Source organism: Carassius auratus, unplaced genomic scaffold, assembly GCF_003368295.1.
Source record: "Carassius auratus strain Wakin unplaced genomic scaffold, ASM336829v1 scaf_tig00008595, whole genome shotgun sequence".
Lineage (NCBI taxonomy): Eukaryota > Metazoa > Chordata > Actinopteri > Cypriniformes > Cyprinidae > Carassius > Carassius auratus.
This window is the reverse complement of record NW_020523965.1, coordinates 24,514-47,014: the sequence shown is the minus strand read 5'-3', so window position 1 is coordinate 47,014 and position 22,501 is coordinate 24,514. Positions and strand designations below refer to the sequence as shown.

General features: G+C 45.4%; 22 non-coding genes across 22 annotated transcripts; all 22 read left to right on the top strand.

Annotated features, from left to right (window-relative positions):
* The first annotated feature begins 181 nt into the window (after positions 1 to 181).
* trnav-cac (transfer RNA valine (anticodon CAC)) lies at positions 182 to 254 on the top strand. Its single transcript has one exon. It is a non-coding gene; the product is annotated as a tRNA-Val (tRNA).
* Positions 255 to 1,345: 1,091 nt separating this feature from the next.
* trnav-cac (transfer RNA valine (anticodon CAC)) lies at positions 1,346 to 1,418 on the top strand. Its single transcript has one exon. It is a non-coding gene; the product is annotated as a tRNA-Val (tRNA).
* Positions 1,419 to 2,507: 1,089 nt separating this feature from the next.
* On the top strand, positions 2,508 to 2,580 carry trnav-cac (transfer RNA valine (anticodon CAC)). The gene has a single exon. It is a non-coding gene; the product is annotated as a tRNA-Val (tRNA).
* Positions 2,581 to 3,475: 895 nt separating this feature from the next.
* On the top strand, positions 3,476 to 3,548 carry trnav-aac (transfer RNA valine (anticodon AAC)). The gene has a single exon. It is a non-coding gene; the product is annotated as a tRNA-Val (tRNA).
* A 123-nt stretch (positions 3,549 to 3,671) lies between these two features.
* On the top strand, positions 3,672 to 3,744 carry trnav-cac (transfer RNA valine (anticodon CAC)). Its single transcript has one exon. It is a non-coding gene; the product is annotated as a tRNA-Val (tRNA).
* Positions 3,745 to 4,834: 1,090 nt separating this feature from the next.
* Positions 4,835 to 4,907, top strand: trnav-cac (transfer RNA valine (anticodon CAC)). The gene has a single exon. It is a non-coding gene; the product is annotated as a tRNA-Val (tRNA).
* An 895-nt stretch (positions 4,908 to 5,802) lies between these two features.
* On the top strand, positions 5,803 to 5,875 carry trnav-aac (transfer RNA valine (anticodon AAC)). Its single transcript has one exon. It is a non-coding gene; the product is annotated as a tRNA-Val (tRNA).
* A 123-nt stretch (positions 5,876 to 5,998) lies between these two features.
* trnav-cac (transfer RNA valine (anticodon CAC)) lies at positions 5,999 to 6,071 on the top strand. Its single transcript has one exon. It is a non-coding gene; the product is annotated as a tRNA-Val (tRNA).
* An 895-nt stretch (positions 6,072 to 6,966) lies between these two features.
* trnav-aac (transfer RNA valine (anticodon AAC)) lies at positions 6,967 to 7,039 on the top strand. The gene has a single exon. It is a non-coding gene; the product is annotated as a tRNA-Val (tRNA).
* A 123-nt stretch (positions 7,040 to 7,162) lies between these two features.
* Positions 7,163 to 7,235, top strand: trnav-cac (transfer RNA valine (anticodon CAC)). The gene has a single exon. It is a non-coding gene; the product is annotated as a tRNA-Val (tRNA).
* Positions 7,236 to 9,556: 2,321 nt separating this feature from the next.
* On the top strand, positions 9,557 to 9,629 carry trnav-cac (transfer RNA valine (anticodon CAC)). The gene has a single exon. It is a non-coding gene; the product is annotated as a tRNA-Val (tRNA).
* An 895-nt stretch (positions 9,630 to 10,524) lies between these two features.
* Positions 10,525 to 10,597, top strand: trnav-aac (transfer RNA valine (anticodon AAC)). Its single transcript has one exon. It is a non-coding gene; the product is annotated as a tRNA-Val (tRNA).
* Positions 10,598 to 10,720: 123 nt separating this feature from the next.
* Positions 10,721 to 10,793, top strand: trnav-cac (transfer RNA valine (anticodon CAC)). Its single transcript has one exon. It is a non-coding gene; the product is annotated as a tRNA-Val (tRNA).
* A 3,289-nt stretch (positions 10,794 to 14,082) lies between these two features.
* trnav-aac (transfer RNA valine (anticodon AAC)) lies at positions 14,083 to 14,155 on the top strand. Its single transcript has one exon. It is a non-coding gene; the product is annotated as a tRNA-Val (tRNA).
* A 123-nt stretch (positions 14,156 to 14,278) lies between these two features.
* Positions 14,279 to 14,351, top strand: trnav-cac (transfer RNA valine (anticodon CAC)). The gene has a single exon. It is a non-coding gene; the product is annotated as a tRNA-Val (tRNA).
* An 896-nt stretch (positions 14,352 to 15,247) lies between these two features.
* On the top strand, positions 15,248 to 15,320 carry trnav-aac (transfer RNA valine (anticodon AAC)). The gene has a single exon. It is a non-coding gene; the product is annotated as a tRNA-Val (tRNA).
* A 2,846-nt stretch (positions 15,321 to 18,166) lies between these two features.
* trnav-aac (transfer RNA valine (anticodon AAC)) lies at positions 18,167 to 18,239 on the top strand. Its single transcript has one exon. It is a non-coding gene; the product is annotated as a tRNA-Val (tRNA).
* A 314-nt stretch (positions 18,240 to 18,553) lies between these two features.
* On the top strand, positions 18,554 to 18,626 carry trnav-aac (transfer RNA valine (anticodon AAC)). Its single transcript has one exon. It is a non-coding gene; the product is annotated as a tRNA-Val (tRNA).
* Positions 18,627 to 18,749: 123 nt separating this feature from the next.
* trnav-cac (transfer RNA valine (anticodon CAC)) lies at positions 18,750 to 18,822 on the top strand. Its single transcript has one exon. It is a non-coding gene; the product is annotated as a tRNA-Val (tRNA).
* A 2,320-nt stretch (positions 18,823 to 21,142) lies between these two features.
* trnav-cac (transfer RNA valine (anticodon CAC)) lies at positions 21,143 to 21,215 on the top strand. The gene has a single exon. It is a non-coding gene; the product is annotated as a tRNA-Val (tRNA).
* An 895-nt stretch (positions 21,216 to 22,110) lies between these two features.
* Positions 22,111 to 22,183, top strand: trnav-aac (transfer RNA valine (anticodon AAC)). The gene has a single exon. It is a non-coding gene; the product is annotated as a tRNA-Val (tRNA).
* Positions 22,184 to 22,306: 123 nt separating this feature from the next.
* trnav-cac (transfer RNA valine (anticodon CAC)) lies at positions 22,307 to 22,379 on the top strand. Its single transcript has one exon. It is a non-coding gene; the product is annotated as a tRNA-Val (tRNA).
* The last annotated feature ends 122 nt before the right edge of the window (positions 22,380 to 22,501 follow it).

The window sequence follows — 22,501 nt, the reverse complement described above, 5'->3', positions numbered from 1 at the left end:
TTCATCACATTCGCCTAACACGCGAAAGGTCCTCGGTTCAAAACCGAGCAGAAACAGCTGTCTCTTTTTTTGAAGAAATGTATAAACACCTTTGAGCCGACAGTTGGCTTCAGAAGGTTTAACGTTTATGCGCATATTGCCGAGCCTGCACAGAACGATTTCAGACTTCTTTAGGTAGTGGGTTTCCGTAGTGTAGTGGTTATCACGTTCGCCTCACACGCGAAAGGTCCCCAGTTCGAAACTGGGCGGGAACACTGCATCTCTTTTCACAATTGTTTAGGTGGGTTTCTGTTGAGGAGGAACTCAACGCTTCCAAGGCTTTGCGGCCAAGAGGCATGAGTACAGTCACTAAAGGTATAGTTGATGCAGAAATGAAAGAGCAGTCATTGTTTGACCTTAACCTATCCCACAACCGTGACATTCCAAGCCTGTGTGGCTTTCTTCTGAGGAACACGAAAAAAGAGATTTGTCTGAGTGGCCCTCTGTTGAGCAGCAGCTCTGCATCACGAAGGCCCTTCTCTACACAGGTGTAGAGATTTCCTGATAAAATGATGCAAGCCGTAGCAGTTTCTAAACACATGGCTAACCTTCTTGAAATTCAACACAATGGTCAACGAATCTGCCAATAAACCTGTTCAGGTGGCTCCTCACTTACTCCCGAAGCACCCAGACGTGTTAAACCCTCGGAATTCGACTGACCACAAACAGCCTGTTTTTTTACAATAGGGTAGATTGTACGTGGCAAGTCCACATCTCAGCTTTCTGAAGAGATATCAAGCTAAAACTTGCTTTCCCATGCTAGTCTGGACACGTGCTACCCCTGTGGTGAGTTTCAAGAAGAATGGAGAAACTCTACAATTTGACCAACAAAAATCACCAAGAGACATTTTCGAGTTTCTCCTGTGCTCTTGAAACTTTGGGTTTGTTAGTTTGAGACTAGCACAGGAAGGCAGGTTTCAGCTTGATATCACGCTGCAAGTGTTTAATTCCGAGGTAAGTTAAGGGTAGCGTTTCAGGAAACTCAGCATATACTGCCAGGCCGAATGAACTCTGTCCTCTTGTGTGTGGGACTTACGCAGATTGTCTATTTGCTTTCGGGCACATCACAGTATAAATATTTTCCCAAAAAGCACTATCGTTAGCCTGTGGAGTTTCTGTAGTGTAGTGGTCATCACATTCGCCTAACACGCGAAAGGTCCTCGGTTCAAACCGAGCAGAAACAGCTGTCCTCTTTTGAAGAAATGTATAAACACCTTTGAGCCGACAGTTGGCTTCAGAAGGTTTAACGTTTATGCGCATATTGCCGAGCCTGCACAGAACGATTTCAGACTTCTTTAGGTAGTGGGTTTCCGTAGTGTAGTGGTTATCACGTTCGCCTCACACGCGAAAGGTCCCCAGTTCGAAACTGGGCGGGAACACTGCATCTCTTTTCACAATTGTTTAGGTGGGTTTCTGTTGAGGAGGAACTCAACGCTTCCAAGGCTTTGCGGCCAAGAGGCATGAGTACAGTCACTAAAGGTATAGTTGATGCAGAAATGAAAGAGCAGTCATTGTTTGACCTTAACCTATCCCACAACCGTGACATTCCAAGCCTGCGTGGCTTTCTTCTGAGGAACACGAAAAAAGAGATTTGTCTGAGTGGCCCTCTGTTGAGCAGCATCTCTTCATCACGAAGGCCCTTCTCTACACAGGTGTAGAGATTTCCTGATAAAATGATGCAAGCCGTAGCAGTTTCTAACACATGGCTAACCTTCTTGAAATTCAACACAATGGTCAACGAATCTGCCAATAAACCTGTTCAGGTGGCTCCTCACTTACTCCCGAAGCACCCAGACGTGTTAAACCCTCGGAATTCGACTGACCACAAACAGCCTGTTTTTTTACAATAGGGTAGATTGTACGTGGCAAGTCCACATCTCAGCTTTCTGAAGAGATATCAAGCTAAAACTTGCTTTCCCATGCTAGTCTGGACACGTGCTACCCCTGTGGTGAGTTTCAAGAAGAATGGAGAAACTCTACAATTTGACCAACAAAAATCACCAAGAGACATTTTCGAGTTTCTCCTGTGCTCTTGAAACTTTGGGTTTGTTAGTTTGAGACTAGCACAGGAAGGCAGGTTTCAGCTTGATATCACGCTGCAAGTGTTTAATTCCGAGGTAAGTTAAGGGTAGCGTTTCAGGAAACTCAGCATATACTGCCAGGCCGAATGAACTCTGTCCTCTTGTGTGTGGGACTTACGCAGATTGTCTATTTGCTTTCGGGCACATCACAGTATAAATATTTTCCCAAAAAGCACTATCGTTAGCCTGTGGAGTTTCTGTAGTGTAGTGGTCATCACATTCGCCTAACACGCGAAAGGTCCTCGGTTCAAACGAGCAGAAACAGCTGTCCTCTTTTGAAGAAATGTATAAACACCTTTGAGCCGACAGTTGGCTTCAGAAGGTTTAACGTTTATGCGCATAATGCCGAGCCTGCACAGAACGATTTCAGACTTCTTTAGGTAGTGGGTTTCCGTAGTGTAGTGGTTATCACGTTCGCCTCACACGCGAAAGGTCCCCAGTTCGAAACTGGGCGGGAACACTGCATCTCTTTTCACAATTGTTTAGGTGGGTTTCTGTTGAGGAGGAACTCAACGCTTCCAAGGCTTTGCGGCCAAGAGGCATGAGTACAGTCACTAAAGGTATAGTTGATGCAGAAATGAAAGAGCAGTCATTGTTTGACCTTAACCTATCCCACAACCGTGACATTCCAAGCCTGCGTGGCTTTCTTCTGAGGAACACGAAAAAAGAGATTTGTCTGAGTGGCCCTCTGTTGAGCAGCAGCTCTGCATCACGAAGGCCCTTCTCTACACAGGTGTAGAGATTTCCTGATAAAATGATGCAAGCCGTAGCAGTTTCTAACACATGGCTAACCTTCTTGAAATTCAACACAATGGTCAACGAATCTGCCAATAAACCTGTTCAGGTGGCTCCTCACTTACTCCCGAAGCACCCAGACGTGTTAAACCCTCGGAATTCGACTGACCACAAACAGCCTGTTTTTTTACAATAGGGTAGATTGTACGTGGCAAGTCCACATCTCAGCTTTCTGAAGAGATATCAAGCTAAAACTTGCTTTCCCATGCTAGTCTGGACACGTGCTACCCCTGTGGTGAGTTTCAAGAAGAATGGAGAAACTCTACAATTTGACCAACAAAAATCACCAAGAGACATTTTCGAGTTTCTCCTGTGCTCTTGAAACTTTGGGTTTGTTAGTTTGAGACTAGCACAGGAAGGCAGGTTTCAGCTTGATATCACGCTGCAAGTGTTTAATTCCGAGGTAAGTTAAGGGTAGCGTTTCAGGAAACTCAGCATATACTGCCAGGCCGAATGAACTCTGTCCTCTTGTGTGTGGGACTTACGCAGATTGTCTATTTGCTTTCGGGCACATCACAGTATAAATATTTTCCCAAAAAGCACTATCGTTAGCCTGTGGAGTTTCTGTAGTGTAGTGGTCATCACATTCGCCTAACACGCGAAAGGTCCTCGGTTCAAAACCGAGCAGAAACAGCTGTCCTCTTTTGAAGAAATGTATAAACACCTTTGAGCCGACAGTTGGCTTCAGAAGGTTTAACGTTTATGCGCATATTGCCGAGCCTGCACAGAACGATTTCAGACTTCTTTAGGTAGTGGGTTTCCGTAGTGTAGTGGTTATCACGTTCGCCTCACACGCGAAAGGTCCCCAGTTCGAAACTGGGCGGGAACACTGCATCTCTTTTCACAATTGTTTAGGTGGGTTTCTGTTGAGGAGGAACTCAACGCTTCCAAGGCTTTGCGGCCAAGAGGCATGAGTACAGTCACTAAAGGTATAGTTGATGCAGAAATGAAAGAGCAGTCATTGTTTGACCTTAACCTATCCCACAACCGTGACATTCCAAGCCTGCGTGGCTTTCTTCTGAGGAACACGAAAAAAGAGATTTGTCTGAGTGGCCCTCTGTTGAGCAGCAGCTCTGCATCACGAAGGCCCTTCTCTACACAGGTGTAGAGATTTCCTGATAAAATGATGCAAGCCGTAGCAGTTTCTAACACATGGCTAACCTTCTTGAAATTCAACACAATGGTCAACGAATCTGCCAATAAACCTGTTCAGGTGGCTCCTCACTTACTCCCGAAGCACCCAGACGTGTTAAACCCTCGGAATTCGACTGACCACAAACAGCCTGTTTTTTTACAATAGGGTAGATTGTACGTGGCAAGTCCACATCTCAGCTTTCTGAAGAGATATCAAGCTAAAACTTGCTTTCCCATGCTAGTCTGGACACGTGCTACCCCTGTGGTGAGTTTCAAGAAGAATGGAGAAACTCTACAATTTGACCAACAAAAATCACCAAGAGACATTTTCGAGTTTCTCCTGTGCTCTTGAAACTTTGGGTTTGTTAGTTTGAGACTAGCACAGGAAGGCAGGTTTCAGCTTGATATCACGCTGCAAGTGTTTAATTCCGAGGTAAGTTAAGGGTAGCGTTTCAGGAAACTCAGCATATACTGCCAGGCCGAATGAACTCTGTCCTCTTGTGTGTGGGACTTACGCAGATTGTCTATTTGCTTTCGGGCACATCACAGTATAAATATTTTCCCAAAAAGCACTATCGTTAGCCTGTGGAGTTTCTGTAGTGTAGTGGTCATCACATTCGCCTAACACGCGAAAGGTCCTCGGTTCAAACCGAGCAGAAACAGCTGTCCTCTTTTGAAGAAATGTATAAACACCTTTGAGCCGACAGTTGGCTTCAGAAGGTTTAACGTTTATGCGCATATTGCCGAGCCTGCACAGAACGATTTCAGACTTCTTTAGGTAGTGGGTTTCCGTAGTGTAGTGGTTATCACGTTCGCCTCACACGCGAAAGGTCCCCAGTTCGAAACTGGGCGGGAACACTGCATCTCTTTTCACAATTGTTTAGGTGGGTTTCTGTTGAGGAGGAACTCAACGCTTCCAAGGCTTTGCGGCCAAGAGGCATGAGTACAGTCACTAAAGGTATAGTTGATGCAGAAATGAAAGAGCAGTCATTGTTTGACCTTAACCTATCCCACAACCGTGACATTCCAAGCCTGCGTGGCTTTCTTCTGAGGAACACGAAAAAAGAGATTTGTCTGAGTGGCCCTCTGTTGAGCAGCAGCTCTGCATCACGAAGGCCCTTCTCTACACAGGTGTAGAGATTTCCTGATAAAATGATGCAAGCCGTAGCAGTTTCTAACACATGGCTAACCTTCTTGAAATTCAACACAATGGTCAACGAATCTGCCAATAAACCTGTTCAGGTGGCTCCTCACTTACTCCCGAAGCACCCAGACGTGTTAAACCCTCGGAATTCGACTGACCACAAACAGCCTGTTTTTTTACAATAGGGTAGATTGTACGTGGCAAGTCCACATCTCAGCTTTCTGAAGAGATATCAAGCTAAAACTTGCTTTCCCATGCTAGTCTGGACACGTGCTACCCCTGTGGTGAGTTTCAAGAAGAATGGAGAAACTCTACAATTTGACCAACAAAAATCACCAAGAGACATTTTCGAGTTTCTCCTGTGCTCTTGAAACTTTGGGTTTGTTAGTTTGAGACTAGCACAGGAAGGCAGGTTTCAGCTTGATATCACGCTGCAAGTGTTTAATTCCGAGGTAAGTTAAGGGTAGCGTTTCAGGAAACTCAGCATATACTGCCAGGCCGAATGAACTCTGTCCTCTTGTGTGTGGGACTTACGCAGATTGTCTATTTGCTTTCGGGCACATCACAGTATAAATATTTTCCCAAAAAGCACTATCGTTAGCCTGTGGAGTTTCTGTAGTGTAGTGGTCATCACATTCGCCTAACACGCGAAAGGTCCTCGGTTCAAAACCGAGCAGAAACAGCTGTCCTCTTTTGAAGAAATGTATAAACACCTTTGAGCCGACAGTTGGCTTCAGAAGGTTTAACGTTTATGCGCATATTGCCGAGCCTGCACAGAACGATTTCAGACTTCTTTAGGTAGTGGGTTTCCGTAGTGTAGTGGTTATCACGTTCGCCTCACACGCGAAAGGTCCCCAGTTCGAAACTGGGCGGGAACACTGCATCTCTTTTCACAATTGTTTAGGTGGGTTTCTGTTGAGGAGGAACTCAACGCTTCCAAGGCTTTGCGGCCAAGAGGCATGAGTACAGTCACTAAAGGTATAGTTGATGCAGAAATGAAAGAGCAGTCATTGTTTGACCTTAACCTATCCCACAACCGTGACATTCCAAGCCTGCGTGGCTTTCTTCTGAGGAACACGAAAAAAGAGATTTGTCTGAGTGGCCCTCTGTTGAGCAGCAGCTCTGCATCACGAAGGCCCTTCTCTACACAGGTGTAGAGATTTCCTGATAAAATGATGCAAGCCGTAGCAGTTTCTAACACATGGCTAACCTTCTTGAAATTCAACACAATGGTCAACGAATCTGCCAATAAACCTGTTCAGGTGGCTCCTCACTTACTCCCGAAGCACCCAGACGTGTTAAACCCTCGGAATTCGACTGACCACAAACAGCCTGTTTTTTTACAATAGGGTAGATTGTACGTGGCAAGTCCACATCTCAGCTTTCTGAAGAGATATCAAGCTAAAACTTGCTTTCCCATGCTAGTCTGGACACGTGCTACCCCTGTGGTGAGTTTCAAGAAGAATGGAGAAACTCTACAATTTGACCAACAAAAATCACCAAGAGACATTTTCGAGTTTCTCCTGTGCTCTTGAAACTTTGGGTTTGTTAGTTTGAGACTAGCACAGGAAGGCAGGTTTCAGCTTGATATCACGCTGCAAGTGTTTAATTCCGAGGTAAGTTAAGGGTAGCGTTTCAGGAAACTCAGCATATACTGCCAGGCCGAATGAACTCTGTCCTCTTGTGTGTGGGACTTACGCAGATTGTCTATTTGCTTTCGGGCACATCACAGTATAAATATTTTCCCAAAAAGCACTATCGTTAGCCTGTGGAGTTTCTGTAGTGTAGTGGTCATCACATTCGCCTAACACGCGAAAGGTCCTCGGTTCAAAACCGAGCAGAAACAGCTGTCCTCTTTTGAAGAAATGTATAAACACCTTTGAGCCGACAGTTGGCTTCAGAAGGTTTAACGTTTATGCGCATAATGCCGAGCCTGCACAGAACGATTTCAGACTTCTTTAGGTAGTGGGTTTCCGTAGTGTAGTGGTTATCACGTTCGCCTCACACGCGAAAGGTCCCCAGTTCGAAACTGGGCGGGAACACTGCATCTCTTTTCACAATTGTTTAGGTGGGTTTCTGTTGAGGAGGAACTCAACGCTTCCAAGGCTTTGCGGCCAAGAGGCATGAGTACAGTCACTAAAGGTATAGTTGATGCAGAAATGAAAGAGCAGTAATTGTTTGACCTAAACCTATCCCACAACCGTGACATTCCAAGCCTGCGTGGCTTTCTTCTGAGGAACACGAAAAAAGAGATTTGTCTGAGTGGCCCTCTGTTGAGCAGCATCTCTTCATCACGAAGGCCCTTCTCTACACAGGTGTAGAGATTTCCTGATAAAATGATGCAAGCCGTAGCAGTTTCTAACACATGGCTAACCTTCTTGAAATTCAACACAATGGTCAACGAATCTGCCAATAAACCTGTTCAGGTGGCTCCTCACTTACTCCCGAAGCACCCAGACGTGTTAAACCCTCGGAATTCGACTGACCACAAACAGCCTGGTTTTTTTACAATAGGGTAGATTGTACGTGGCAAGTCCACATCTCAGCTTTCTGAAGAGATATCAAGCTAAAACTTGCTTTCCCATGCTAGTCTGGACACGTGCTACCCCTGTGGTGAGTTTCAAGAAGAATGGAGAAACTCTACAATTTGACCAACAAAAATCACCAAGAGACATTTTCGAGTTTCTCCTGTGCTCTTGAAACTTTGGGTTTGTTAGTTTGAGACTAGCACAGGAAGGCAGGTTTCAGCTTGATATCACGCTGCAAGTGTTTAATTCCGAGGTAAGTTAAGGGTAGCGTTTCAGGAAACTCAGCATATACTGCCAGGCCGAATGAACTCTGTCCTCTTGTGTGTGGGACTTACGCAGATTGTCCCGCAGATAACTGGAGAATTGCTTGGTTTGCTGCTAAAAATAGAAGGTATTTGCAGACTGAAGAGCGCAACGGAATCTGTAATTTGATTCGCGCTCCACGATGCTTGCGATGAAAAGATCTGACACCTCTTTGGCTGCAGGCTTCAATAGTGTAGAGGTTATCACGGTCAAAATCGTTCAGGTGGGTTTCTGTTGAGGAGGAACTCAACGCTTCCAAGGCTTTGCGGCCAAGAGGCATGAATACAGTCACTAAAGGTAAAGTTGATGCAGAAATGAAAGAGCAGATATTGTTTGACCTAAACCTAACCCACAACTGTGACATTCCAAGCCTGCGTGGCTTTCTTCTGAGAAACACCAAAGAAAAGATTTTAGGGAACTCTGCGTAGACTGCCACGCCGAATGAAATCTGTCCTCTTGTGTAAGGGTCTTTTTCCGCCTAGGCCATCAAGTAAGGGCAGGGCCTCAAGGGGCGCCTAAAAGGGGGTACGTGGCAGGCCGTCCTTAGACCCCTGCGCGCCGGCCCTCTCTGTCCCAATAATCACCTGTGTCACCACAAACAGCCCATCTGTCCCTCTCACCGCCTATGTGACCACTAACTGCCCTTCTGTCCACTGGTAATACAAAGACTGTGACCACAAGCAGTCTGTGTGTCCCCTTGACGAACTTTAAAACACATCCATCTGGAGTGTTATTTCCTGATAAAATGATGCAAGCCGTAGCAGTTTCTAACACATGGCTAACCTTCTTGAAATTCAACACAATGGTCAACGAATCTGCCAATAAACCTGTTCAGGTGGCTCCTCACTTACTCCCGAAGCACCCAGACGTGTTAAACCCTCGGAATTCGACTGACCACAAACAGCCTGTTTTTTTACAATAGGGTAGATTGTACGTGGCAAGTCCACATCTCAGCTTTCTGAAGAGATATCAAGCTAAAACTTGCTTTCCCATGCTAGTCTGGACACGTGCTACCCCTGTGGTGAGTTTCAAGAAGAATGGAGAAACTCTACAATTTGACCAACAAAAATCACCAAGAGACATTTTCGAGTTTCTCCTGTGCTCTTGAAACTTTGGGTTTGTTAGTTTGAGACTAGCACAGGAAGGCAGGTTTCAGCTTGATATCACGCTGCAAGTGTTTAATTCCGAGGTAAGTTAAGGGTAGCGTTTCAGGAAACTCAGCATATACTGCCAGGCCGAATGAACTCTGTCCTCTTGTGTGTGGGACTTACGCAGATTGTCTATTTGCTTTCGGGCACATCACAGTATAAATATTTTCCCAAAAAGCACTATCGTTAGCCTGTGGAGTTTCTGTAGTGTAGTGGTCATCACATTCGCCTAACACGCGAAAGGTCCTCGGTTCAGAAACAGCTGTCCTCTTTTGAAGAAATGTATAAACACCTTTGAGCCGACAGTTGGCTTCAGAAGGTTTAACGTTTATGCGCATATTGCCGAGCCTGCACAGAACGATTTCAGACTTCTTTAGGTAGTGGGTTTCCGTAGTGTAGTGGTTATCACGTTCGCCTCACACGCGAAAGGTCCCCAGTTCGAAACTGGGCGGGAACACTGCATCTCTTTTCACAATTGTTTAGGTGGGTTTCTGTTGAGGAGGAACTCAACGCTTCCAAGGCTTTGCGGCCAAGAGGCATGAGTACAGTCACTAAAGGTATAGTTGATGCAGAAATGAAAGAGCAGTCATTGTTTGACCTTAACCTATCCCACAACCGTGACATTCCAAGCCTGCGTGGCTTTCTTCTGAGGAACACGAAAAAAGAGATTTGTCTGAGTGGCCCTCTGTTGAGCAGCAGCTCTGCATCACGAAGGCCCTTCTCTACACAGGTGTAGAGATTTCCTGATAAAATGATGCAAGCCGTAGCAGTTTCTAACACATGGCTAACCTTCTTGAAATTCAACACAATGGTCAACGAATCTGCCAATAAACCTGTTCAGGTGGCTCCTCACTTACTCCCGAAGCACCCAGACGTGTTAAACCCTCGGAATTCGACTGACCACAAACAGCCTGTTTTTTTACAATAGGGTAGATTGTACGTGGCAAGTCCACATCTCAGCTTTCTGAAGAGATATCAAGCTAAAACTTGCTTTCCCATGCTAGTCTGGACACGTGCTACCCCTGTGGTGAGTTTCAAGAAGAATGGAGAAACTCTACAATTTGACCAACAAAAATCACCAAGAGACATTTTCGAGTTTCTCCTGTGCTCTTGAAACTTTGGGTTTGTTAGTTTGAGACTAGCACAGGAAGGCAGGTTTCAGCTTGATATCACGCTGCAAGTGTTTAATTCCGAGGTAAGTTAAGGGTAGCGTTTCAGGAAACTCAGCATATACTGCCAGGCCGAATGAACTCTGTCCTCTTGTGTGTGGGACTTACGCAGATTGTCTATTTGCTTTCGGGCACATCACAGTATAAATATTTTCCCAAAAAGCACTATCGTTAGCCTGTGGAGTTTCTGTAGTGTAGTGGTCATCACATTCGCCTAACACGCGAAAGGTCCTCGGTTCAAAACCGAGCAGAAACAGCTGTCCTCTTTTGAAGAAATGTATAAACACCTTTGAGCCGACAGTTGGCTTCAGAAGGTTTAACGTTTATGCGCATAATGCCGAGCCTGCACAGAACGATTTCAGACTTCTTTAGGTAGTGGGTTTCCGTAGTGTAGTGGTTATCACGTTCGCCTCACACGCGAAAGGTCCCCAGTTCGAAACTGGGCGGGAACACTGCATCTCTTTTCACAATTGTTTAGGTGGGTTTCTGTTGAGGAGGAACTCAACGCTTCCAAGGCTTTGCGGCCAAGAGGCATGAGTACAGTCACTAAAGGTATAGTTGATGCAGAAATGAAAGAGCAGTCATTGTTTGACCTTAAACCTATCCCACAACCGTGACATTCCAAGCCTGCGTGGCTTTCTTCTGAGGAACACGAAAAAAGAGATTTGTCTGAGTGGCCCTCTGTTGAGCAGCATCTCTTCATCACGAAGGCCCTTCTCTACACAGGTGTAGAGATTTCCTGATAAAATGATGCAAGCCGTAGCAGTTTCTAACACATGGCTAACCTTCTTGAAATTCAACACAATGGTCAACGAATCTGCCAATAAACCTGTTCAGGTGGCTCCTCACTTACTCCCGAAGCACCCAGACGTGTTAAACCCTCGGAATTCGACTGACCACAAACAGCCTGGTTTTTTTACAATAGGGTAGATTGTACGTGGCAAGTCCACATCTCAGCTTTCTGAAGAGATATCAAGCTAAAACTTGCTTTCCCATGCTAGTCTGGACATGTGCTACCCCTGTGGTGAGTTTCAAGAAGAATGGAGAAACTCTACAATTTGACCAACAAAAATCACCAAGAGACATTTTCGAGTTTCTCCTGTGCTCTTGAAACTTTGGGTTTGTTAGTTTGAGACTAGCACAGGAAGGCAGGTTTCAGCTTGATATCACGCTGCAAGTGTTTAATTCCGAGGTAAGTTAAGGGTAGCGTTTCAGGAAACTCAGCATATACTGCCAGGCCGAATGAACTCTGTCCTCTTGTGTGTGGGACTTACGCAGATTGTCCCGCAGATAACTGGAGAATTGCTTGGTTTGCTGCTAAAAATAGAAGGTATTTGCAGACTGAAGAGCGCAACGGAATCTGTAATTTGATTCGCGCTCCACGATGCTTGCGATGAAAAGATCTGACACCTCTTTGGCTGCAGGCTTCAATAGTGTAGAGGTTATCACGGTCAAAATCGTTCAGGTGGGTTTCTGTTGAGGAGGAACTCAACGCTTCCAAGGCTTTGCGGCCAAGAGGCATGAATACAGTCACTAAAGGTAAAGTTGATGCAGAAATGAAAGAGCAGATATTGTTTGACCTAAACCTAACCCACAACTGTGACATTCCAAGCCTGCGTGGCTTTCTTCTGAGAAACACCAAAGAAAAGATTTTAGGGAACTCTGCGTAGACTGCCACGCCGAATGAAATCTGTCCTCTTGTGTAAGGGTCTTTTTCCGCCTAGGCCATCAAGTAAGGGCAGGGCCTCAAGGGGCGCCTAAAAGGGGGTACGTGGCAGGCCGTCCTTAGACCCCTGCGCGCCGGCCCTCTCTGTCCCAATAATCACCTGTGTCACCACAAACAGCCCATCTGTCCCTCTCACCGCCTATGTGACCACTAACTGCCCTTCTGTCCACTGGTAATACAAAGACTGTGACCACAAGCAGTCTGTGTGTCCCCTTGACGAACTTTAAAACACATCCATCTGGAGTGTTATTTCCTGATAAAATGATGCAAGCCGTAGCAGTTTCTAACACATGGCTAACCTTCTTGAAATTCAACACAATGGTCAACGAATCTGCCAATAAACCTGTTCAGGTGGCTCCTCACTTACTCCCGAAGCACCCAGACGTGTTAAACCCTCGGAATTCGACTGACCACAAACAGCCTGTTTTTTTACAATAGGGTAGATTGTACGTGGCAAGTCCACATCTCAGCTTTCTGAAGAGATATCAAGCTAAAACTTGCTTTCCCATGCTAGTCTGGACACGTGCTACCCCTGTGGTGAGTTTCAAGAAGAATGGAGAAACTCTACAATTTGACCAACAAAAATCACCAAGAGACATTTTCGAGTTTCTCCTGTGCTCTTGAAACTTTGGGTTTGTTAGTTTGAGACTAGCACAGGAAGGCAGGTTTCAGCTTGATATCACGCTGCAAGTGTTTAATTCCGAGGTAAGTTAAGGGTAGCGTTTCAGGAAACTCAGCATATACTGCCAGGCCGAATGAACTCTGTCCTCTTGTGTGTGGGACTTACGCAGATTGTCTATTTGCTTTCGGGCACATCACAGTATAAATATTTTCCCAAAAAGCACTATCGTTAGCCTGTGGAGTTTCTGTAGTGTAGTGGTCATCACATTCGCCTAACACGCGAAAGGTCCTCGGTTCAGAAACAGCTGTCCTCTTTTGAAGAAATGTATAAACACCTTTGAGTCGACAGTTGGCTTCAGAAGGTTTAACGTTTATGCGCATATTGCCGAGCCTGCACAGAACGATTTCACACTTCTTTAGGTAGTGGGTTTCCGTAGTGTAGTGGTTATCTCGTTCGCCTCACACGCGAAAGGTCCCCAGTTCGAAACTGGGCGGGAACACTGCATCTCTTTTCACAATTGTTTAGGTGGGTTTCTGTTGAGGAGGAACTCAACGCTTCCAAGGCTTTGCGGCCAAGAGGCATGAGTACAGTCACTAAAGGTATAGTTGATGCAGAAATGAAAGAGCAGTCATTGTTTGACCTTAACCTATCCCACAACCGTGACATTCCAAGCCTGCGTGGCTTTCTTCTGAGGAACACGAAAAAAGAGATTTGTCTGAGTGGCCCTCTGTTGAGCAGCAGCTCTGCATCACGAAGGCCCTTCTCTACACAGGTGTAGAGATTTCCTGATAAAATGATGCAAGCCGTAGCAGTTTCTAACACATGGCTAACCTTCTTGAAATTCAACACAATGGTCAACGAATCTGCCAATAAACCTGTTCAGGTGGCTCCTCACTTACTCCCGAAGCACCCAGACGTGTTAAACCCTCGGAATTCGACTGACCACAAACAGCCTGTTTTTTTACAATAGGGTAGATTGTACGTGGCAAGTCCACATCTCAGCTTTCTGAAGAGATATCAAGCTAAAACTTGCTTTCCCATGCTAGTCTGGACACGTGCTACCCCTGTGGTGAGTTTCAAGAAGAATGGAGAAACTCTACAATTTGACCAACAAAAATCACCAAGAGACATTTTCGAGTTTCTCCTGTGCTCTTGAAACTTTGGGTTTGTTAGTTTGAGACTAGCACAGGAAGGCAGGTTTCAGCTTGATATCACGCTGCAAGTGTTTAATTCCGAGGTAAGTTAAGGGTAGCGTTTCAGGAAACTCAGCATATACTGCCAGGCCGAATGAACTCTGTCCTCTTGTGTGTGGGACTTACGCAGATTGTCTATTTGCTTTCGGGCACATCACAGTATAAATATTTTCCCAAAAGCACTATCGTTAGCCTGTGGAGTTTCTGTAGTGTAGTGGTCATCACATTCGCCTAACATGCGAAAGGTCCTCGGTTCAAAACCGAGCAGAAACAGCTGTCCTCTTTTGAAGAAATGTATAAACACCTTTGAGCCGACAGTTGGCTTCAGATGGTTTAACGTTTATGCGCATAATGCCGAGCCTGGACAGAACGATTTCAGACTTCTTTAGGTAGTGGGTTTCCGTAGTGTAGTGGTTATCACGTTCGCCTCACACGCGAAAGGTCCCCAGTTCGAAACTGGGCGGGAACACTTCATCTCTTTTCACAATTGTTTAGGTGGGTTTCTGTTGAGGAGGAACTCAACGCTTCCAAGGCTTTGCGGCCAAGAGGCATGAGTACAGTCACTAAAGGTATAGTTGATGCAGAAATGAAAGAGCAGTAATTGTTTGACCTAAACCTATCCCACAACCGTGACATTCCAAGCCTGCGTGGCTTTCTTCTGAGGAACACGAAAAAAGAGATTTGTCTGAGTGGCCCTCTGTTGAGCAGCATCTCTTCATCACGAAGGCCCTTCTCTACACAGGTGTAGAGATTTCCTGATAAAATGATGCAAGCCGTAGCAGTTTCTAACACATGGCTAACCTTCTTGAAATTCAACACAATGGTCAACGAATCTGCCAATAAACCTGTTCAGGTGGCTCCTCACTTACTCCCGAAGCACCCAGACGTGTTAAACCCTCGGAATTCGACTGACCACAAACAGCCTGGTTTTTTTACAATAGGGTAGATTGTACGTGGCAAGTCCACATCTCAGCTTTCTGAAGAGATATCAAGCTAAAACTTGCTTTCCCATGGTAGTCTGGACACGTGCTACCCCTGTGGTGAGTTTCAAGAAGAATGGAGAAACTCTACAATTTGACCAACAAAAATCACCAAGAGACATTTTCGAGTTTCTCCTGTGCTCTTGAAACTTTGGGTTTGTTAGTTTGAGACTAGCACAGGAAGGCAGGTTTCAGCTTGATATCACGCTGCAAGTGTTTAATTCCGAGGTAAGTTAAGGGTAGCATTTCAGGAAACTCAGCATATACTGCCAGGCCGAATGAACTCTGTCCTCTTGTGTGTGGGACTTATGCAGATTGTCTATTTGCTTTCGGGCACATCACAGTATAAATATTTTCCCAAAAAGCACTACCGTTAGCCTGTGGAGTTTCTGTAGTGTAGTGGTCATCACATTCGCCTAACACGCGAAAGGTCCTCGGTTCAAAACCGAGCAGAAACAGCTGTCCTCTTTTGAAGAAATGTATAAACACCTTTGAGCCGACAGTTGGCTTCAGAAGGTTTAACGTTTATGCGCATAATGCCGAGCCTGCACAGAACGATTTCAGACTTCTTTAGGTAGTGGGTTTCCGTAGTGTAGTGGTTATCACGTTCGCCTCACACGCGAAAGGTCCCCCAGTTCGAAAACTGGGCGGGAACACTGCATCTCTTTTCACAATTGTTTAGGTGGGTTTCTGTTGAGGAGGAACTCAACGCTTCCAAGGCTTTGCGGCCAAGAGGCATGAGTACAGTCACTAAAGGTATAGTTGATGCAGAAATGAAAGAGCAGTCATTGTTTGACCTTAACCTATCCCACAACCGTGACATTCCAAGCCTGCGTGGCTTTCTTCTGAGGAACACGAAAAAAGAGATTTGTCTGAGTGGCCCTCTGTTGAGGCAGCAGCTCTGCATCACGAAGGCCCTTCTCTACACAGGTGTAGAGATTTCCTGATAAAATGATGCAAGCCGTAGCAGTTTCTAACACATGGCTAACCTTCTTGAAATTCAACACAATGGTCAACGAATCTGCCAATAAACCTGTTCAGGTGGCTCCTCACTTACTCCCGAAGCACCCAGACGTGTTAAACCCTCGGAATTCGACTGACCACAAACAGCCTGTTTTTTTTACAATAGGGTAGATTGTACGTGGCAAGTCCACATCTCAGCTTTCTGAAGAGATATCAAGCTAAAACTTGCTTTCCCATGCTAGTCTGGACACGTGCTACCCCTGTGGTGAGTTTCAAGAAGAATGGAGAAATCTACAATTTGACCACAAAAATCACCAAGAGACATTTTCGAGTTTCTCCTGTGCTCTTGAAACTTTGGGTTTGTTAGTTTGAGACTAGCACAGGAAGGCAGGTTTCAGCTTAAAATGATGCAAGCCGTAGCAGTTTCTAACACATGGCTAACCTTCTTGAAATTCAACACAATGGTCAACGAATCTGCCAATAAACCTGTTCAGGTGGCTCCTCACTTACTCCCGAAGCACCCAGACGTGTTAAACCCTCGGAATTCGACTGACCACAAACAGCCTGTTTTTTTACAATAGGGTAGATTGTACGTGGCAAGTCCACATCTCAGCTTTCTGAAGAGATATCAAGCTAAAACTTGCTTTCCCATGCTAGTCTGGACACGTGCTACCCCTGTGGTGAGTTTCAAGAAGAATGGAGAAACTCTACAATTTGACCAACAAAAATCACCAAGAGACATTTTCGAGTTTCTCCTGTGCTCTTGAAACTTTGGGTTTGTTAGTTTGAGACTAGCACAGGAAGGCAGGTTTCAGCTTGATATCACGCTGCAAGTGTTTAATTCCGAGTAAGTTAAGGGTAGCGTTTCAGGAAACTCAGCATATACTGCCAGGCCGAATGAACTCTGTCCTCTTGTGTGTGGGACTTACGCAGATTGTCTATTTGCTTTCGGGCACATCACAGTATAAATATTTTCCCAAAAAGCACTATCGTTAGCCTGTGGAGTTTCTGTAGTGTAGTGGTCATCACATTCGCCTAACACGCGAAAGGTCCTCGGTTCAAGAAACAGCTGTCCTCTTTTGAAGAAATGTATAAAACACCTTTGAGCCGACAGTTGGCTTCAGAAGGTTTAACGTTTATGCGCATATTGCCGAGCCTGCACAGAACGATTTCAGACTTCTTTAGGTAGTGGGTTTCCGTAGTGTAGTGGTTATCACGTTCGCCCTCACACGCGAAAGGTCCCAGTTCGAAACTGGGCGGGAACACTGCATCTCTTTTCACAATTGTTTAGGTGGGTTTCTGTTGAGGAGGAACTCAACGCTTCCAAGGCTTTGCGGCCAAGAGGCATGAGTACAGTCACTAAAGGTATAGTTGATGCAGAAATGAAAGAGCAGTCATTGTTTGACCTTAACCTATCCCACAACCGTGACATTCCAAGCCTGCGTGGCTTTCTTCTGAGGAACACGAAAAAAGAGATTTGTCTGAGTGGCCCTCTGTTGAGCAGCATCTCTGCATCACGAAGGCCCTTCTCTACACAGGTGTAGAGATTTCCTGATAAAATGATGCAAGCCGTAGCAGTTTCTAACACATGGCTAACCTTCTTGAAATTCAACACAATGGTCAACGAATCTGCCAATAAACCTGTTCAGGTGGCTCCTCACTTACTCCCGAAGCACCCAGACGTGTTAAACCCTCGGAATTCGACTGACCACAAACAGCCTGTTTTTTTACAATAGGGTAGATTGTACGTGGCAAGTCCACATCTCAGCTTTCTGAAGAGATATCAAGCTAAAACTTGCTTTCCCATGCTAGTCTGGACACGTGCTACCCCTGTGGTGAGTTTCAAGAAGAATGGAGAAACTCTACAATTTGACCAACAAAAATCACCAAGAGACATTTTCGAGTTTCTCCTGTGCTCTTGAAACTTTGGGTTTGTTAGTTTGAGACTAGCACAGGAAGGCAGGTTTCAGCTTGATATCACGCTGCAAGTGTTTAATTCCGAGGTAAGTTAAGGGTAGCGTTTCAGGAAACTCAGCATATACTGCCAGGCCGAATGAACTCTGTCCTCTTGTGTGTGGGACTTACGCAGATTGTCTATTTGCTTTCGGGCACATCACTTAGTTTGAGACTAGCACAGGAAGCAGGTTTCAGCTTGATATCACGCTGCAAGTGTTTAATTCCGAGGTAAGTTAAGGGTAGCGTTTCAGGAAACTCAGCATATACTGCCAGGCCGAATGAACTCTGTCCTCTTGTGTGTGGGACTTACGCAGATTGTCTATTTGCTTTCGGGCACATCACAGTATAAATATTTTCCCAAAAAGCACTATCGTTAGCCTGTGGAGTTTCTGTAGTGTAGTGGTCATCACATTCGCCTAACACGCGAAAGGTCCTCGGTTCAAAACCGAGCAGAAACAGCTGTCCTCTTTTGAAGAAATGTATAAACACCTTTGAGCCGACAGTTGGCTTCAGAAGGTTTAACGTTTATTCTTGAAATTTGGGTTTGTTAGTTTGAGACTAGCACAGGAAGGCAGGTTTCAGCTTGATATCACGCTGCAAGTGTTTAATTCCGAGGTAAGTTAAGGGTAGCGTTTCAGGAAACTCAGCATATACTGCCAGGCCGAATGAACTCTGTCCTCTTGTGTGTGGGACTTACGCAGATTGTCTATTTGCTTTCGGGCACATCACAGTATAATATTTTTCCCAAAAAGCACTATCGTTAGCCTGTGGAGTTTCTGTAGTGTAGTGGTCATCACATTCGCCTAACACGCGAAAGGTCCTCGGTTCAAAACCGAGCAGAAACAGCTGTCCTCTTTTGAAGAAATGTATAAACACCTTTGAGCCGACAGTTGGCTTCAGAAGGTTTAACGTTTATGCGCATATTGCCGAGCCTGCACAGAACGATTTCAGACTTCTTTAGGTAGTGGGTTTCCGTAGTGTAGTGGTTATCACGTTCGCCTCACACGCGAAAGGTCCCCAGTTCGAAACTGGGCGGGAACACTGCATCTCTTTTCACAATTGTTTAGGTGGGTTTCTGTTGAGGAGGAACTCAACGCTTCCAAGGCTTTGCGGCCAAGAGGCATGAGTACAGTCACTAAAGGTATAGTTGATGCAGAAATGAAAGAGCAGTAATTGTTTGACCTAAACCTATCCCACAACCGTGACATTCCAAGCCTGCGTGGCTTTCTTCTGAGGAACACGAAAAAAGAGATTTGTCTGAGTGGCCCTCTGTTGAGCAGCACTCTTCATCACGAAGGCCCTTCTCTACACAGGTGTAGAGATTTCCTGATAAAATGATGCAAGCCGTAGCAGTTTCTAACACATGGCTAACCTTCTTGAAATTCAACACAATGGTCAACGAATCTGCCAATAAACCTGTTCAGGTGGCTCCTCACTTACTCCCGAAGCACCCAGACGTGTTAAACCCTCGGAATTCGACTGACCACAAACAGCCTGGTTTTTTTACAATAGGGTAGATTGTACGTGGCAAGTCCACATCTCAGCTTTCTGAAGAGATATCAAGCTAAAACTTGCTTTCCCATGCTAGTCTGGACATGTGCTACCCCTGTGGTGAGTTTCAAGAAGAATGGAGAAACTCTACAATTTGACCAACAAAAATCACCAAGAGACATTTTCGAGTTTCTCCTGTGCTCTTGAAACTTTGGGTTTGTTAGTTTGAGACTAGCACAGGAAGGCAGGTTTCAGCTTGATATCACGCTGCAAGTGTTTAATTCCGAGGTAAGTTAAGGGTAGCGTTTCAGGAAACTCAGCATATACTGCCAGGCCGAATGAACTCTGTCCTCTTGTGTGTGGGACTTACGCAGATTGTCCCGCAGATAACTGGAGAATTGCTTGGTTTGCTGCTAAAAATAGAAGGTATTTGCAGACTGAAGAGCGCAACGGAATCTGTAATTTGATTCGCGCTCCACGATGCTTGCGATGAAAAGATCTGACACCTCTTTGGCTGCAGGCTTCAATAGTGTAGAGGTTATCACGGTCAAAATCGTTCAGGTGGGTTTCTGTTGAGGAGGAACTCAACGCTTCCAAGGCTTTGCGGCCAAGAGGCATGAATACAGTCACTAAAGGTAAAGTTGATGCAGAAATGAAAGAGCAGATATTGTTTGACCTAAACCTAACCCACAACTGTGACATTCCAAGCCTGCGTGGCTTTCTTCTGAGAAACACCAAAGAAAAGATTTTAGGGAACTCTGCGTAGACTGCCACGCCGAATGAAATCTGTCCTCTTGTGTAAGGGTCTTTTTCCGCCTAGGCCATCAAGTAAGGGCAGGGCCTCAAGGGGCGCCTAAAAGGGGGTACGTGGCAGGCCGTCCTTAGACCCCTGCGCGCCGGCCCTCTCTGTCCCAATAATCACCTGTGTCACCACAAACAGCCCATCTGTCCCTCTCACCGCCTATGTGACCACTAACTGCCCTTCTGTCCACTGGTAATACAAAGACTGTGACCACAAGCAGTCTGTGTGTCCCCTTGACGAACTTTAAAACACATCCATCTGGAGTGTTATTTCCTGATAAAATGATGCAAGCCGTAGCAGTTTCTAACACATGGCTAACCTTCTTGAAATTCAACACAATGGTCAACGAATCTGCCAATAAACCTGTTCAGGTGGCTCCTCACTTACTCCCGAAGCACCCAGACGTGTTAAACCCTCGGAATTCGACTGACCACAAACAGCCTGTTTTTTTACAATAGGGTAGATTGTACGTGGCAAGTCCACATCTCAGCTTTCTGAAGAGATATCAAGCTAAAACTTGCTTTCCCATGCTAGTCTGGACACGTGCTACCCCTGTGGTGAGTTTCAAGAAGAATGGAGAAACTCTACAATTTGACCAACAAAAATCACCAAGAGACATTTTCGAGTTTCTCCTGTGCTCTTGAAACTTTGGGTTTGTTAGTTTGAGACTAGCACAGGAAGGCAGGTTTCAGCTTGATATCACGCTGCAAGTGTTTAATTCCGAGGTAAGTTAAGGGTAGCGTTTCAGGAAACTCAGCATATACTGCCAGGCCGAATGAACTCTGTCCTCTTGTGTGTGGGACTTACGCAGATTGTCTATTTGCTTTCGGGCACATCACAGTATAAATATTTTCCCAAAAAGCACTATCGTTAGCCTGTGGAGTTTCTGTAGTGTAGTGGTCATCACATTCGCCTAACACGCGAAAGGTCCTCGGTTCAGAAACAGCTGTCCTCTTTTGAAGAAATGTATAAACACCTTTGAGCCGACAGTTGGCTTCAGAAGGTTTAACGTTTATGCGCATATTGCCGAGCCTGCACAGAACGATTTCACACTTCTTTAGGTAGTGGGTTTCCGTAGTGTAGTGGTTATCACGTTCGCCTCACACGCGAAAGGTCCCCAGTTCGAAACTGGGCGGGAACACTGCATCTCTTTTCACAATTGTTTAGGTGGGTTTCTGTTGAGGAGGAACTCAACGCTTCCAAGGCTTTGCGGCCAAGAGGCATGAGTACAGTCACTAAAGGTATAGTTGATGCAGAAATGAAAGAGCAGTCATTGTTTGACCTTAACCTATCCCACAACCGTGACATTCCAAGCCTGCGTGGCTTTCTTCTGAGGAACACGAAAAAAGAGATTTGTCTGAGTGGCCCTCTGTTGAGCAGCAGCTCTGCATCACGAAGGCCCTTCTCTACACAGGTGTAGAGATTTCCTGATAAAATGATGCAAGCCGTAGCAGTTTCTAACACATGGCTAACCTTCTTGAAATTCAACACAATGGTCAACGAATCTGCCAATAAACCTGTTCAGGTGGCTCCTCACTTACTCCCGAAGCACCCAGACGTGTTAAACCCTCGGAATTCGACTGACCACAAACAGCCTGTTTTTTTACAATAGGGTAGATTGTACGTGGCAAGTCCACATCTCAGCTTTCTGAAGAGATATCAAGCTAAAACTTGCTTTCCCATGCTAGTCTGGACACGTGCTACCCCTGTGGTGAGTTTCAAGAAGAATGGAGAAACTCTACAATTTGACCAACAAAAATCACCAAGAGACATTTTCGAGTTTCTCCTGTGCTCTTGAAACTTTGGGTTTGTTAGTTTGAGACTAGCACAGGAAGGCAGGTTTCAGCTTGATATCACGCTGCAAGTGTTTAATTCCGAGGTAAGTTAAGGGTAGCGTTTCAGGAAACTCAGCATATACTGCCAGGCCGAATGAACTCTGTCCTCTTGTGTGTGGGACTTACGCAGATTGTCTATTTGCTTTCGGGCACATCACAGTATAAATATTTTCCCAAAAAGCACTATCGTTAGCCTGTGGAGTTTCTGTAGTGTAGTGGTCATCACATTCGCCTAACATGCGAAAGGTCCTCGGTTCAAAACCGAGCAGAAACAGCTGTCCTCTTTTGAAGAAATGTATAAACACCTTTGAGCCGACAGTTGGCTTCAGATGGTTTAACGTTTATGCGCATAATGCCGAGCCTGGACAGAACGATTTCAGACTTCTTTAGGTAGTGGGTTTCCGTAGTGTAGTGGTTATCACGTTCGCCTCACACGCGAAAGGTCCCCAGTTCGAAACTGGGCGGGAACACTTCATCTCTTTTCACAATTGTTTAGGTGGGTTTCTGTTGAGGAGGAACTCAACGCTTCCAAGGCTTTGCGGCCAAGAGGCATGAGTACAGTCACTAAAGGTATAGTTGATGCAGAAATGAA